The sequence below is a fragment of the Mizuhopecten yessoensis genome, unplaced genomic scaffold, assembly GCF_002113885.1.
Source record: "Mizuhopecten yessoensis strain PY_sf001 unplaced genomic scaffold, ASM211388v2 scaffold4477, whole genome shotgun sequence".
NCBI classification, from domain to species: domain Eukaryota; kingdom Metazoa; phylum Mollusca; class Bivalvia; order Pectinida; family Pectinidae; genus Mizuhopecten; species Mizuhopecten yessoensis.
The window spans coordinates 243,631-257,213 of record NW_018405566.1 but is presented as its reverse complement, the minus strand read 5'-3'; the positions used below and the strand labels follow the sequence as shown (position 1 = coordinate 257,213).

The window sequence follows — 13,583 nt, the reverse complement described above, 5'->3', positions numbered from 1 at the left end:
AAATAAGTTAATTTCTATCAAGTAAAGTTAAACTATATCAAGTAAAGCTAAACTCTATCAAATAAATTTAAGTTAAACTCTAGCAAGTAAAGCTAAACTCTATCAAGTAAAGCTTAACTCTAACAAGTAAATCTAAACTCTATCAAGTAAAATTAAACTCTATCAAATAAAGTTAATTTCTATCAAGTAAAGTTAAACTATACCAAGTAAAGCTAAACTCTATCAAGTAAAGTTAAACTCTAGCAAGTAAAGCTAAACTCTATCAAGTAAAGCTTAACTCTAACAAGTAAATCTAAACTCTATCAAGTAAAGTTAAACTATAACAAGTAAAGCTAAACTCTATCAGTTTTCATAACATACAAACACAGTGCTCTCTCGTCAAATATCGTTGGTATTCATGCAATCAGCGTTTGTTCTCTCAATGCAGTTTTGATGCCCGTCGCTTCCCCATCAAACATCATCCCCACCCCACTATAAATCCTTGCACCCTTTCTCTTTCATTTCCCTGCACATGTTATACTTTATATATATTTATATTTATTTATATGAATTATAATATTGTCAGTAATGATCCATAGCTGCTGTTATGTCTATAAGGAGACGGATTTACATAAATACTATGTACTTGTTTCTGGATCCTTTTCTGTATTTATAACCATGTACTATTGTAATTTAACATCAATAAAATAAAGTTTAAACTAAACTATATCAAGTAAAGCTAAACTCTATCAAGTAAAATTAAACTCTATCAAGTACAGCTAAACTCTATCATCATAAAGAAATATATTTACTCATGCAGATACAAACATGCAATGCCAACTATTGGCGGGTTCCGTTCTGCAATATCATGCTATAAGCTAATTGAAAATCAATGTATCCTGTCATATCCCCGAGCAAAAGCCGACCAAGTAGTAGCGAAGTGGGCCGTTATCAGCAAGGCATTGAACATTGATCAATTGAATTTAAATCCATATTTTGCTCATTCGTGCTATCGATGTTCATCATATCTAGAATATTTTCCTACCTAATAATAAGAAAGCAAGCAGTTGTTATTGTACATGAAATAGAAACAAAATGAAAAAGAAGTTATAATTCATTAGTATGCGAGACAATATGTAATAATACAATGTAATAATTGTCATGTACTCCACTGTGTACTAACATGTGAACAATCAAAAATAAAATATGATAAAAAGTAGTAAAGCTAAACCCTATCAAGTAAAGATTAAGTATATCAAGTAAAGCTAAACTCTTTCAAGTAAAGCTAAACTCTTTCAAGTATATCTTAACTCTTTCAAGTAAAGCTGAACTCTTTCAATAAAGCTAAACTCTTTCAAGTAAAGCTTAACTCTTTCAAGTAAAGCTAAACTCTTTCAAGTAAAGCCTAACTCTATCAAGTAAAGCTAAACTCTTTCAAGTATATCTTAACTCTTTCAAGTAAAGTTAAACTCTTTCAAGTAAAGCTAAACTATCAAGTAAAGCTAAACTCTTTCAAGTATATCTTAACTATTTCAAGTAAATCTAAACTCTTTCAAGTAAAGCTAAACTCTATCAAGTAAAGCTTAACTATATCAAGTAAAGCTAAACTCTTTCAAGTAAAGCTAAACTATATCAAGTAAAGCTAAACTCTTTCAAGTAAAGTTAAACTCTTTCAAGTAAAGCTAAACTTTATCAAGTAAAGCTTAACTATACCAAATAAAGCTAAATCCTATCAAGTAAATCTTAACTCTATCAAGTAAAGCTAAACTCTTTCAAGTAAAGCTAAACTCTATCAAGTAAAGCTTACCTCTAACAAGTAAAGCTTACCTCTAACAAGGAAAGCTAAACTCTATCAAGTAAAGCTAAACTCTATGCTAAACTCTATCAAGTAAAGCTTAACTAAATCAAGTAAAGCTAAACTCTATCAAGTAAAGCTAAACTCTATCAAGTAAAGCTAAACTCTTTCAAGTAAAGTTAAACTCTTTCAAGTAAAGCTAAAATTTATCAAGTAAAGCTAAACTCTATCAAGTAAAGCTTAACTATATCAAGTAAAGCTAAACTATATCAAGTATATCTTAACTCTTTCAAGTCAAGCTAAACTCTTTCAAGTAAAGCTAAACTCTATCAAGTAAAGCTAAACTCTTTCAAGTAAAGTTAAACTCTTTCAAGTAAAGCTAAACTTTATCAAGTAAAGCTTAACTCTTTCAAGTAAACCTAAACTCTTTCAAGTAAAGTTAAACTCTTTCAAGTAAAGCTAAACTATATCAAGTAAAGCTTAACTGTATCAAGTAAAGCTAAACTCTTTCAAGTAAAGCTAAACTCTTTCAAGTAAAGTTAAAATCTTTCAAGTAAAGCTAAACTCTATCAAGTAAAGCTAAACTCTTTCAAGTAAAGTTAAACTCTTTCAAGTAAAGCTAAACTTTATCAAGTAAAGCTTAACTCTATCAAGTAAAGCTAAACTCTTTCAAGTAAAGCTAAACTCTTTCAAGTAAAGCTAAACTCTTTCAAGTAAAGCTAAACTCTTTCAAGTAAAGTTAAACTCTTTCAAGTAAAGCTAAACTTTATCAAGTAAAGCTTAACTATATCAAGTAAAGCTAAACTCTTTCAAGTAAAGCTAAACTCTTTCAAGTAAAGCTAAACTCTTTCAAGTAAAGCTAAACTTTATCAAGTAAAGCTTAACTATATCAAGTAAAGCTAAACTCTTTCAAGTAAAGCTAAACTCTTTCAAGTAAAGCTAAACTCTTTCAAGTAAAGCTAAACTTTATCAAGTAAAGCTTAACTATATCAAGTAAAGCTAAACTCTTTCAAGTAAAGCTAAACTCTTTCAAGTAAAGTTAAACTCTTTCAAGTAAAGTTAAACTCTTTCAAGTAAAGCTAAACTCTTTACAGTAAAGCTAAACTCTATCAAGTAAAGCTGAACTCTTTAAAGCAAAGCTAAACTCTATCAAGAAACTGACTGGCAATATTTTGAGCAAAGAGGACTCGAATCTGGACGGAATGAAAACCAAAGACAGAAACAGGCCAACTATATCGTGACAGATGTTTTTAATAATCATGCATACAATCTATGATGGCGTCCCATACACAAAATAAGTGTGCATATAGTTATTTGAAATTCGAACTGACATAACATCACCGTCAATATCAGTTATTGTTCTGACCCCCACCAATTACCATATCCAGTTACATTGTATATTGTATACGCTTCATCACTCCCAAGTTGTGTCACCATAAGGAAACGGATGTATCTCAAGTGTCCTAAATTGTTCCGGATCCTTTTCCATTTGTATTAAATTGTATGTATGATTTTCTGCTTTGAATCAGTTCTTGTGTTTCGAAATGGGGGTATTTTGAGAAATAATGAATGTTGAAATACAATGGTTGTCAGTTAGAAATTGTAAATGAATTTAATTACAAAGGAATCTTTTTAAATTACAATGGAACCTTCAGAAAATCACAACAAAAATTGCAGATCAGGGTAGAAAGGCTTTGTTTTCAGTTCTGAATTTATGTCGAGAAAATATCTTCATATCGAAACTCAATTATCAGGTTTTTGATACGTATGTAAATAGCATTGTAAGCTACGGTTCTGAAATAGGGGCTTCATGAAAACCTCAGATATTGAAAAAAATCATACTTTGTTTTTAAAACGACTGCTGGGCGTTAGAACATTACTTGTAATATTATGGTTTACTTAGAACTTGGGAGATATAGATTGTCATTGGTAGGAAAGTTAATAATTATTTAATATTGGATTAAATCAAAGAGGACTAAAAATTAAATTTTGCAAGCATGTCATAAAGTGATTTCGAGAATAAGGATAAATGGGTTTTGAACATAAAACATTATTTATATAGAATTGGCCTTAGTTACATATGGGAAACAGAAATAAATGATGATATGTGTTATAATGTTATTAGGGAAAGACTTATTGATATATATACAATGTATCGACAAGAATGCAAAGAAAAAGTAAGAACATCTTCGAAGGGATATATCTATACATATCTTTACAACCAGTTTGATTTACAGTGTTACTTAAAAGAAACATTAGCAAGAGAATATTTAAAAGAAATCACAAAAAATATGTTATCTGCTCATAATTTCAATATAGAAAAAGGAAGATATCAAAATATTGAACGTAGTCTTAGAGTATGTACTGTATGTAATTAAAACGATGTTGAAGATGAGTTTCATTTTATGTCGAAATTTCCATGTTATTCTAATTTGCGTGTTAAAGTTTTGAAAAAAACACAAGTTAAAAAACATATATGTTTAAAATGATTAAAAATTATTTAAAGTAAATAACACAAAAGAACTAGTCAATTTGGCCAAATATTTAAAAGTGTCAAATGTAAGAAGAAACCAATTAACTTAACGTGTTAAACTCTTCATACTGTTTGTACATTGCTGGTATTGTATGTATTGTATTGTATTGTCTGTGTGTACTGAAATATCTCACTTTTGAAACCGATGGGTCGAAAGACTCAAAGTAATCAAGAACTTGAACTTTAACCTGAACATATCAACTGTTGCATTCCCTACCATGCATTGTCATTTAAGACTGTTAATATGAATCAAATCAAAATATGTTTTATTCCTTGACAGGGGAGGGGGGTATGGTTGTTTGCCCCTCACCAAGTAGATTCTTACGATACCACATTCACACACAACCGCTAATGTCACCGAGTTACACCACAAGGGGGCGTAAATATGTATTCATTTTCTTGGTATTCTTTACTCCTTATCTGTCGTTATTAGCCCCTGTGTTATACTGACATATATAACAGTTACTAGCCCCTGTGTTATACTGACAGATATAACAGTTACTAGCCCCTGTGTTATACTAACAGATATAACAGTTACTAGCCCCTGTGTTATACTGACAGATATAACAGTTACTAGCCCCTGTGTTATACTGACAGATATAACACACGCGCGAAGCCTTCGTTAATAATACGTTAAGCGTCCAGTTTAAGTATTCTCAGTCGTACTCAAACACTCATTTATTTAACATGTGCATTTACTAGGTTTCTGTTATGATTGAAGATCACCAAGCATTGATATTTTCTTTAAATAGAACACCTGATTTAAATAATTAAAATATCTATTTTAAACAAACTCACTCCAGGGACCCATCTACCCGAGAATCAATATACGCGTAGGATCCAGTATCGTGTTACTTTGTACCACATCAATGTAAACAGATGTGTCTGTCCGTCTCAAATCGTGAAGCCGGGATATACAATCGATTAACAGACCTTACCTCCCTAAGTCGGCTGTTCAACATATCCGATGCTCCCTTTGGTTCTAGCACAGACCTAGGTACACGTGCTGTCACAGATCTAGGTACACGCGCTGTCACGTCCACGTGTGACCCTTGACCAAGTGGCTTCAATGTTCCAAAAATGTCTTTTTTTGTCCCCGACTATAAGGGTTATAGGGAGACAACTGCGAGCTGGTCGTTGTTATTATTTTTCATTCAAAGTCATCGAAGTGTATCGTAGCTTAACCAGCGTAAACAATACGTCCGGAGTATTACTAGTACACGGGTTAGAGACAGCAAGCAATACGGGAGCTTGTACAGGTAGGTGTTCTGACGTCGCTCGCGAGTGATTGGTCGGGACTGTATGATTATAGGTATTACTCAGGTGGGTAAAAGTCGTCACAATACATTTAAATAGTGTTGGTACATGTCGTTATCACGTTCGATAAGAGTGTAAAATCACAGGGATTTATTTCTGCAAAAACTGGTTTTGTTTTTTCTTTTGTATATGATGTAATCTATACTTGTAAGTAAGCGAGCACTGTATGTGTGAAATATTTATATAACCAGACTGGTATATTGTCAGCATCTGTTACATTATATATATAAAAAAAGTTTTACATAAAACCAGAGAAGTAGAAAGCAACATAATAGACAATGAACCAAACAGATTAAACTGGATCAATATCATTACAAGATTTGTGAATAATTCGTAAGGTACCTGATGTAGGAGTCGGAAGGACCTGCTCCAGTGCTATATACCATGTACTGGTGTAGTTCGCCAGTAGATACATAATTAAAACGATCGCCTTCCTATGCCAGCCGACCGAGGAGTTTTACAGTCCAACGTTTACGTTTTGACTTGGTAATAATTCAGTGGCGTATTGCTCCCTGTTTTGTATTTTGTGTTTTGTTAAAATGGATGCATTGCCTTGGAGATTTCTATCTTTATTGTCCACTTTATGTATTCCGTCTTTGCGTATTGCAGAGTTATCTTCTCTGGTGAGCAGGTATTGATTGTTACGTCATTGGTTTGTATGACGTTACTCTCACAAACAAATGACGTAACAATCAATACCTGCTCACAAGATCAGATAACTCTGCAATACGCAAAGACGGAATATTATTTCTCTGGTCATGTAACAATTAACTAAATATAGAAGTGCCACACATCTAACAAACTACGTTAGAATCAGTGCCTGTCCTTATTACTCACGAGACCTAAACAAATTATATTTCCACGTATTGCAATGAATTGCAGGGACCTGAGATTTTGTTATAGCTATATTTGGACCAAAAGTAATTGGTTCATATAATGTAACATGTTTTAGGGGTTTAGATAAACTTTCGGTACCCCGAATGATGATATATTCGAGAAGGCAGGAAAGCTCTCGATGTTAGAAAATTGACCCAACATAACATTAAAAACCACATTTTCAGTTAATGTACATTAAAATGCTTAGCACTATTGGACACATGAATATTTTTTCTTGTAAACATCTCCATCTCGTATGTATTCATCATTGGGTTTGGCCTTTTTGTGTCGAAAATTGATCTACGTCCTCCCCCCTTAGGCGTAAAAAATACTCTAAACACCTAAGTTTAGTTCCAAATACAGTGTATATCTGTAACAAATTCTCAGGTCCCTGTGGTAGAATCCTGTTAACATGGAGTTGATACACTTCGGTTAACACAGCCTCGATATCAAGGGAGTATACACACCTTCAAATTCGCTCTCTACACCCCTGGAATATGTCATAGCAAATCCGAAGGCTCAGTGTGAACCGCTTTGTGGACAATATTATTATCGACATCCTAGTGTTTATAAATTGACGGAATCATTTTCATGTAAAAATGTGAAAACTTTTAGTAAACTTTATTGCATTCAACTGCCAAAAGAAAAGCCCTTGTGGGTTAATACAATTTTATTTGTTAAATGTGAACCATGAATTATCCTCCGCCATCTTGTATATTGTACTTTATTATGAACCATGTGTGATGTAACTGTATTTAACCTATATGCTGTATTGCATTTGGTAAATAAAAAATTGGAACTTAAAACTTGGACGAGACGAGAAGACTGGTTTGAACCTTTGATGTGCATCAAAAGAATCTCGCGGCGGCGTAGCGGTAAAACGTATAGGCTTTAAAGTCGGGCGTCGCTCCTCTGTGGTCTTCAAAAGGCAAGTATCAGCCTAGTGATTGGTCAGGTTATTTTTACCTGACACCAATCATATATCCAGCCGTGTGCCTTACATTTTGCTATGCTATATCCAAGGGGTGCAGAGAGAGTGAAACTGAGCGTAACCCCGGGATATCGATGATGTGGTTAACATGACATTTTTTAGTGTAGGGATACTCACCTAGATAATAACGTCAAAGTGAGTCGAGTTATCACCTGGATTAAAGCGTCAATGTGACACGGATTATCACATGGATTAAGCGTCAAAGAGACCCGGATCATCGCCAGAATTACTGCGTCAAAGCGACTCGGATTAGCAGTTGTATTAATGTGACAGCTGACCGTTTTGTCTTAACACAAGTACATTGTCATCAATGGCCTGATTCCTAATTCAATTTTCTGGAAACTGGTCAATTAGCAGGACCTAAATGGACGGGTTTATGGATTACAGGTGTGCAACGATCGATATCCGGACAATTAACCAACAACACCGCACGCGCCATCCAACCTCGTGTCCTACTATGGTCAAGCAAAGATCCACTATCAACAGAATTTTACTGAAACTAAACGCATGAGCATATCGTTAGTTAAGCGATGGGAAATTATTAAATAATAATCATAAATATTAACCAGGAACCATTTTACCTATAGAGAGCAATATTACACCGTACTTACAACAAAGCTTTCAGTCAACGCTAACAACAACAAGAGGCCACGTCATTGTAGTCTGTACTTAATTTATAGATGCACAGATAAGGTTAGCGTCCATTAAGAATAAAACAACTATTGGCGAGTCTTTCCATTAATGAAGCACATTTGCTCGTCATCTATAATGCAATATGGTGGGCACCGGAGTCACGGTCATAGTGACCTTTAAGCGATTAATAACAATGTAATTGAGGCAGACTGCCAGGGTCAAATTGTCGCTTAACAAATGCCGTAATATCCTAACCACGTTCAAATAAACATTATATGAAGTATGATACAAATTATGTTAGATCAAAATAATAATTTCTATGACAGAAGGCAACATTCAGTCATGTCACCTTCTGTGTGTTGGTGACAAGCCCGAGACATTGACAGGCAGTCTTTTAGAATGATTTAGAGATGCACATCTCTCCATGGTTTTTAAAACTACACATAACACATCTTCAGTTAAACAAAACCTATAAAACACGACAGACGCGAATTTTTCGTGCAGTCACCTTCCGAACAATCCAATCTTGAGAAATCCGTAGACAACAATGAAAAACAACCTGCAGACAACATTTCAAAACAATCTGTAGACAACATTCCAAAACAATCTGTACACAACATTCAAAAACAATCCGTAGACAACGTTCCAAAACAATCCGTAGACAACATTCCAAAACAATCTGTACACAACAATCACAAACAATATGTACACAACATTCCAAAACAATCTGAACACAACATTTCATAAACAAATCCGTAGACAACAATACAAAACAATCCGTAGACAACATTCCAAAACAATCCGTAGACAACATTCCCAAACAATCTGTACACAACATTCCAAAACAATCTGTACACAACATTCCAAAACAATCCGTAGACAACAATCCAAAACAATCTGTACACAACATTCCAAAACAATCCGTAGACAACATTCCAAAACAATCCGTAGACAACATTCCAAAACTATCTGTACACAACATTCCAAAACAATATGTACACAACTTTCCAAAACAATCTGTAGACAACATTCCAAAACAATCTGTACACAACAATCCAAAACAATATGTACACAACTTTCCAAAACAATCCGTAGACAACATTCCAAAACAAACCGTAGACAACATTCCAAAACAATCCGTAGACAACATTCCAAAACAATCCGTAGACAACATTCCAAAACAATCCGTAGACAACATTCCAAAACAATCTGTACACAACATTCCAAAACAATCCGTAGACAACATTCCAAAACAATCTGTACACAACATTCCAAAACAATCCGTAGACAACATTCCAAAACAATCTGTACACAACATTCCAAAACAATCCGTAGACAACATTCCAAAACAATCTGTACACAACATTCCAAAACAATCCGTACACAACATTCCAAAACAATCCGTAGACAACATTCCAAAACAATCTGTACACAACATTCCAAAACAATCCGTACACAACATTCCAAAACAATCCGTAGACAACATTCCAAAACAATCTGTACACAACATTCCAAAACAATCCGTAGACAACATTCCAAAACAATCTGTACACAACATTCCAAAACAATCTGTACACAACATTCCAAAACAATCCGTAGACAACATTCCAAAACAATCTGTAGACAACATTCCAAAACAATCCGTAGACAACATTCCAAAACAATCCGTAGACAACATTCCAAAACAATCCGTAGACAACATTCCAAAACAATCCGTAGACAACATTCCAAAACAATCCGTAGACAACATTCCAAAACAATCCGTAGACAACATTCCAAAACAATCCGTAGACAACATTCCAAAACAATCCGTAGACAACATTCCAAAACAATCCGTAGACAACATTCCAAAACAATCCGTAGACAACATTCCAAAACAATCCGTAGACAACATTCCAAAACAATCCGTAGACAACATTCCAAAACAATCCGTAGACAACATTCCAAAACAATCCGTAGACAACATTCCAAAACAATCCGTAGACAACATTCCAAAACAATCCGTAGACAACATTCCAAAACAATCCGTAGACAACATTCCAAAACAATCCGTAGACAACATTCCAAAACAATCCGTAGACAACATTCCAAAACAATCCGTAGACAACATTCCAAAACAATCCGTAGACAACATTCCAAAACAATCCGTAGACAACATTCCAAAACAATCCGTAGACAACATTCCAAAACAATCCGTAGACAACATTCCAAAACAATCCGTAGACAACATTCCAAAACAATCCGTAGACAACATTCCAAAACAATCCGTAGACAACATTCCAAAACAATCCGTAGACAACATTCCAAAACAATCCGTAGACAACATTCCAAAACAATCCGTAGACAACATTCCAAAACAATCCGTAGACAACATTCCAAAACAATCCGTAGACAACATTCCAAAACAATCCGTAGACAACATTCCAAAACAATCCGTAGACAACATTCCAAAACAATCCGTAGACAACATTCCAAAACAATCCGTAGACAACATTCCAAAACAATCCGTAGACAACATTCCAAAACAATCCGTAGACAACATTCCAAAACAATCTGTAGACAACATTCCAAAACAATCCGTAGACAACATTCCAAAACAATCTGTAGACAACATTCCAAAACAATCCGTAGACAACATTCCAAAACAATCCGTAGACAACATTCCAAAACAATCCGTAGACAACATTCCAAAACAATCTGTACACAACATTCCAAAACAATATGTACACAACATTCCAAAACAATCCGTGGACAACATTCCAAAACAATCCGTACACAACAATCAAAAACAATCCGTAGACAACATTCCAAAACAATCTGTACACAACATTCCAAAACAATCCGTAGCCACATTCCAAAACAATCTGAACACAACATTTCATAAACAAATCCGTAGACAACAATAAAAAACAATCGGGAGAGAACTTTAAAGAAACAATCTGTATACAACATTCCAAAACAATCTACAGACAACATTCCAAAACAATCTGTACACAACAATCCAAAACAATCCGTAGACAACATTCAAAAACAATCTGTACACAACATTCCAAAACAATCCGTAGACAACAATCCAAAACAATCTGTACACAACATTCAAAAACAATCCGTAGACAACATTCCAAAACAATCCGTAGCCACATTCCAAAACAATCTGAACACAACATTTCATAAACAAATCCGTAGACAACAATACAAAACAATCGGGAGAGAACTTTAAAGAAACAATCTGTACACAACAATCCAAAACAATCTGTTCACAACATTCCAAAACAAACCGTAGACAACAATCCAAAACAATCCGTAGACAACATTCAAAAACAATCCGTAGACAACATTCCAAAACAATCTGTACACAACATTCCAAAACAATCCGTAGACAACATTCCAAAACAATCCGTAGACAACATTCCAAAACAATCCGTAGACAATATTCCAAAACAATCTGTACACAACATTCCAAAACAATCCGTAGACAACAATCCAAGATAATCTGTTCACAACATTCCAAAACAATCCGTAGACAACATTCCAAATAATCTGTAGACAACATTTCAAAACAATCCGTAGACAACATTCCTAAACAATTTTGTGGACAATATTCCAAAACAATCCGTAGACAAACATCCAAAACAATCTGTTCAAAACATTCAAAAACAATCCGTAGACAACATTCCAAAACAATCTGTTCACAACATTCCAAAACAATCGGTAGACAACAATCCAAAACAATCTGTTCACAACATTCCAAAACAATCCGTAGACAACATTCCAAAATAATCCGTAGACAACATTCCAAAACAATCCATAGACAACATTCCAAAACAATCCGTAGACAACATTCCAAAACAATCCGTAGACAACATTCCCAAACAATCTGTACACAACGTTCCAAAACAATATGTACACAACTTTCCAAAACAATCTGTAGACAACATTCCAAAACAATCCGTAGACAATATTCCAAAACAATCCGTAGACAACATTCCAAAACAATCCGTACACAACAATCAAAAACAATATGCAGACAACGTTCCAAAACAATCCGTAGAGAACAATCCAAAACAATCTTTACACAACATTCCAAAACAATCTGTAGACAACATTCCAAAACAATCTGTACACAACAATCACAAACAATATGTATACAACATTCCAAAACAATCTGAACACAGCATTTCATAAACAAATCCGTAGACAACAATACAAAACAATCGGGAGAGAACTTTTAAAAAACAACCTGCAGACAACATTCCAAAACAATCCGTAGACAACATTCCAAAACAATCCGTAGACAACATTCCAAAACAATGAGATAATGCGATTAGTTCAGCTAATATTAAAGATCATGTAGTTTGCAGTTACCATCACTTTAATTGTAATAATGAGGATCAGCTTATAAGTATGTAGCAAGTATTGGTCCCCCGTATCCACACATCAGCGCTGGTAGCTAAACGTCAAATAGAGAGTATCATACGTTTGGATGGGTTAGATATGTTAAGCACGAAATATATTGCTTTTTTATTTCACATTTGTTATATTCTTGTTCATCAAAATGCGAGTGGTGATGACTTGGTTAATTCATTAATTATTCATGCCTTTCCCGACCACCTGTTGATGAAGTTAATCGTAGGACAGAGTTAATGACCACCATGAAATCACTTTGGAAATATAACTGACCGGAGCTAACCGGGTCGAAAGCCTGCTGAACTAATGTGCTAAGATTACCTATGAGAAAGATTCACGCATTTTGTTCTCCAGTCCGACAATATGTAATTCTGTGTTTATAGATAGCGACTATAACTTGTAAGGTTAATTAAGACACAGGTAAATAATTAAGAACGGCCCAGAGAGACTGCGGTCATCTGGTCAATATTTCAAACGGCTAAGGGAGACAACGGTCAACTGGTCAATATTTCCAATGCTTAACAATCAATAAAGGTCTACAGTACCAAGTCGGACGTTGTTCGGGTACATTACTGTATGATTCCCGGTCAGGCCTCAGTATAATCTCAGTCAGGCATTGTATAATATCTCGTCAACCAATGGTATGATATCCCGTCAGCCGTTTGAATACTTTCCCACGAGCCATTGGTAATGGTATAATCTCCCGTCAGCCATTGGTATAATCTTCCGTCAGTCATTGGTATTATCTCCCATCAGCCATTGGTATACTATCCCGTCAGATATTGGTATAATCTCCCGTCAGTCATTGGTATAATCTCCCGTCAGCCATTGGTATACTATCCCGTCAGTCATTGATATAATCTCCCATCAGTCATTGGTATAATATCTCGTCAGTCATTGGTATAATATCTCGTCAGTCATTGGTATAATCTCCCGTAAGCCATTTGTATACTATCCCGTTAGTCATTGGTATAATCTCCCGTTAGTCATTGGTATAATCTCCTGTTAGTCATTGGTATAATCTCCTGTTAGTCATTGGTATAATCTCCCGT

The 13,583-nt window shown here is 34.6% G+C and overlaps 1 protein-coding gene across 2 annotated transcripts in view; it reads right to left on the bottom strand.

Moving 5' to 3' along the window:
- LOC110449070 (beta-1,3-galactosyltransferase 5-like) overlaps window positions 1–13,583 on the bottom strand; it is a 130,630-nt gene that overhangs the window by 30,614 nt on the left and 86,433 nt on the right. Inside the window, exon 1 of one of the 2 annotated variants that reach the window (XM_021495660.1) lies at window positions 5,246–5,499. The exons of the other annotated variant lie outside the window; for it this stretch is intronic. The gene's annotated coding sequence lies outside the window, so the exon portion shown is untranslated. Of the gene's footprint in view, window positions 1–5,245; window positions 5,500–13,583 lie in introns of those variants that run through there. 2 annotated transcript variants of the gene reach the window in all.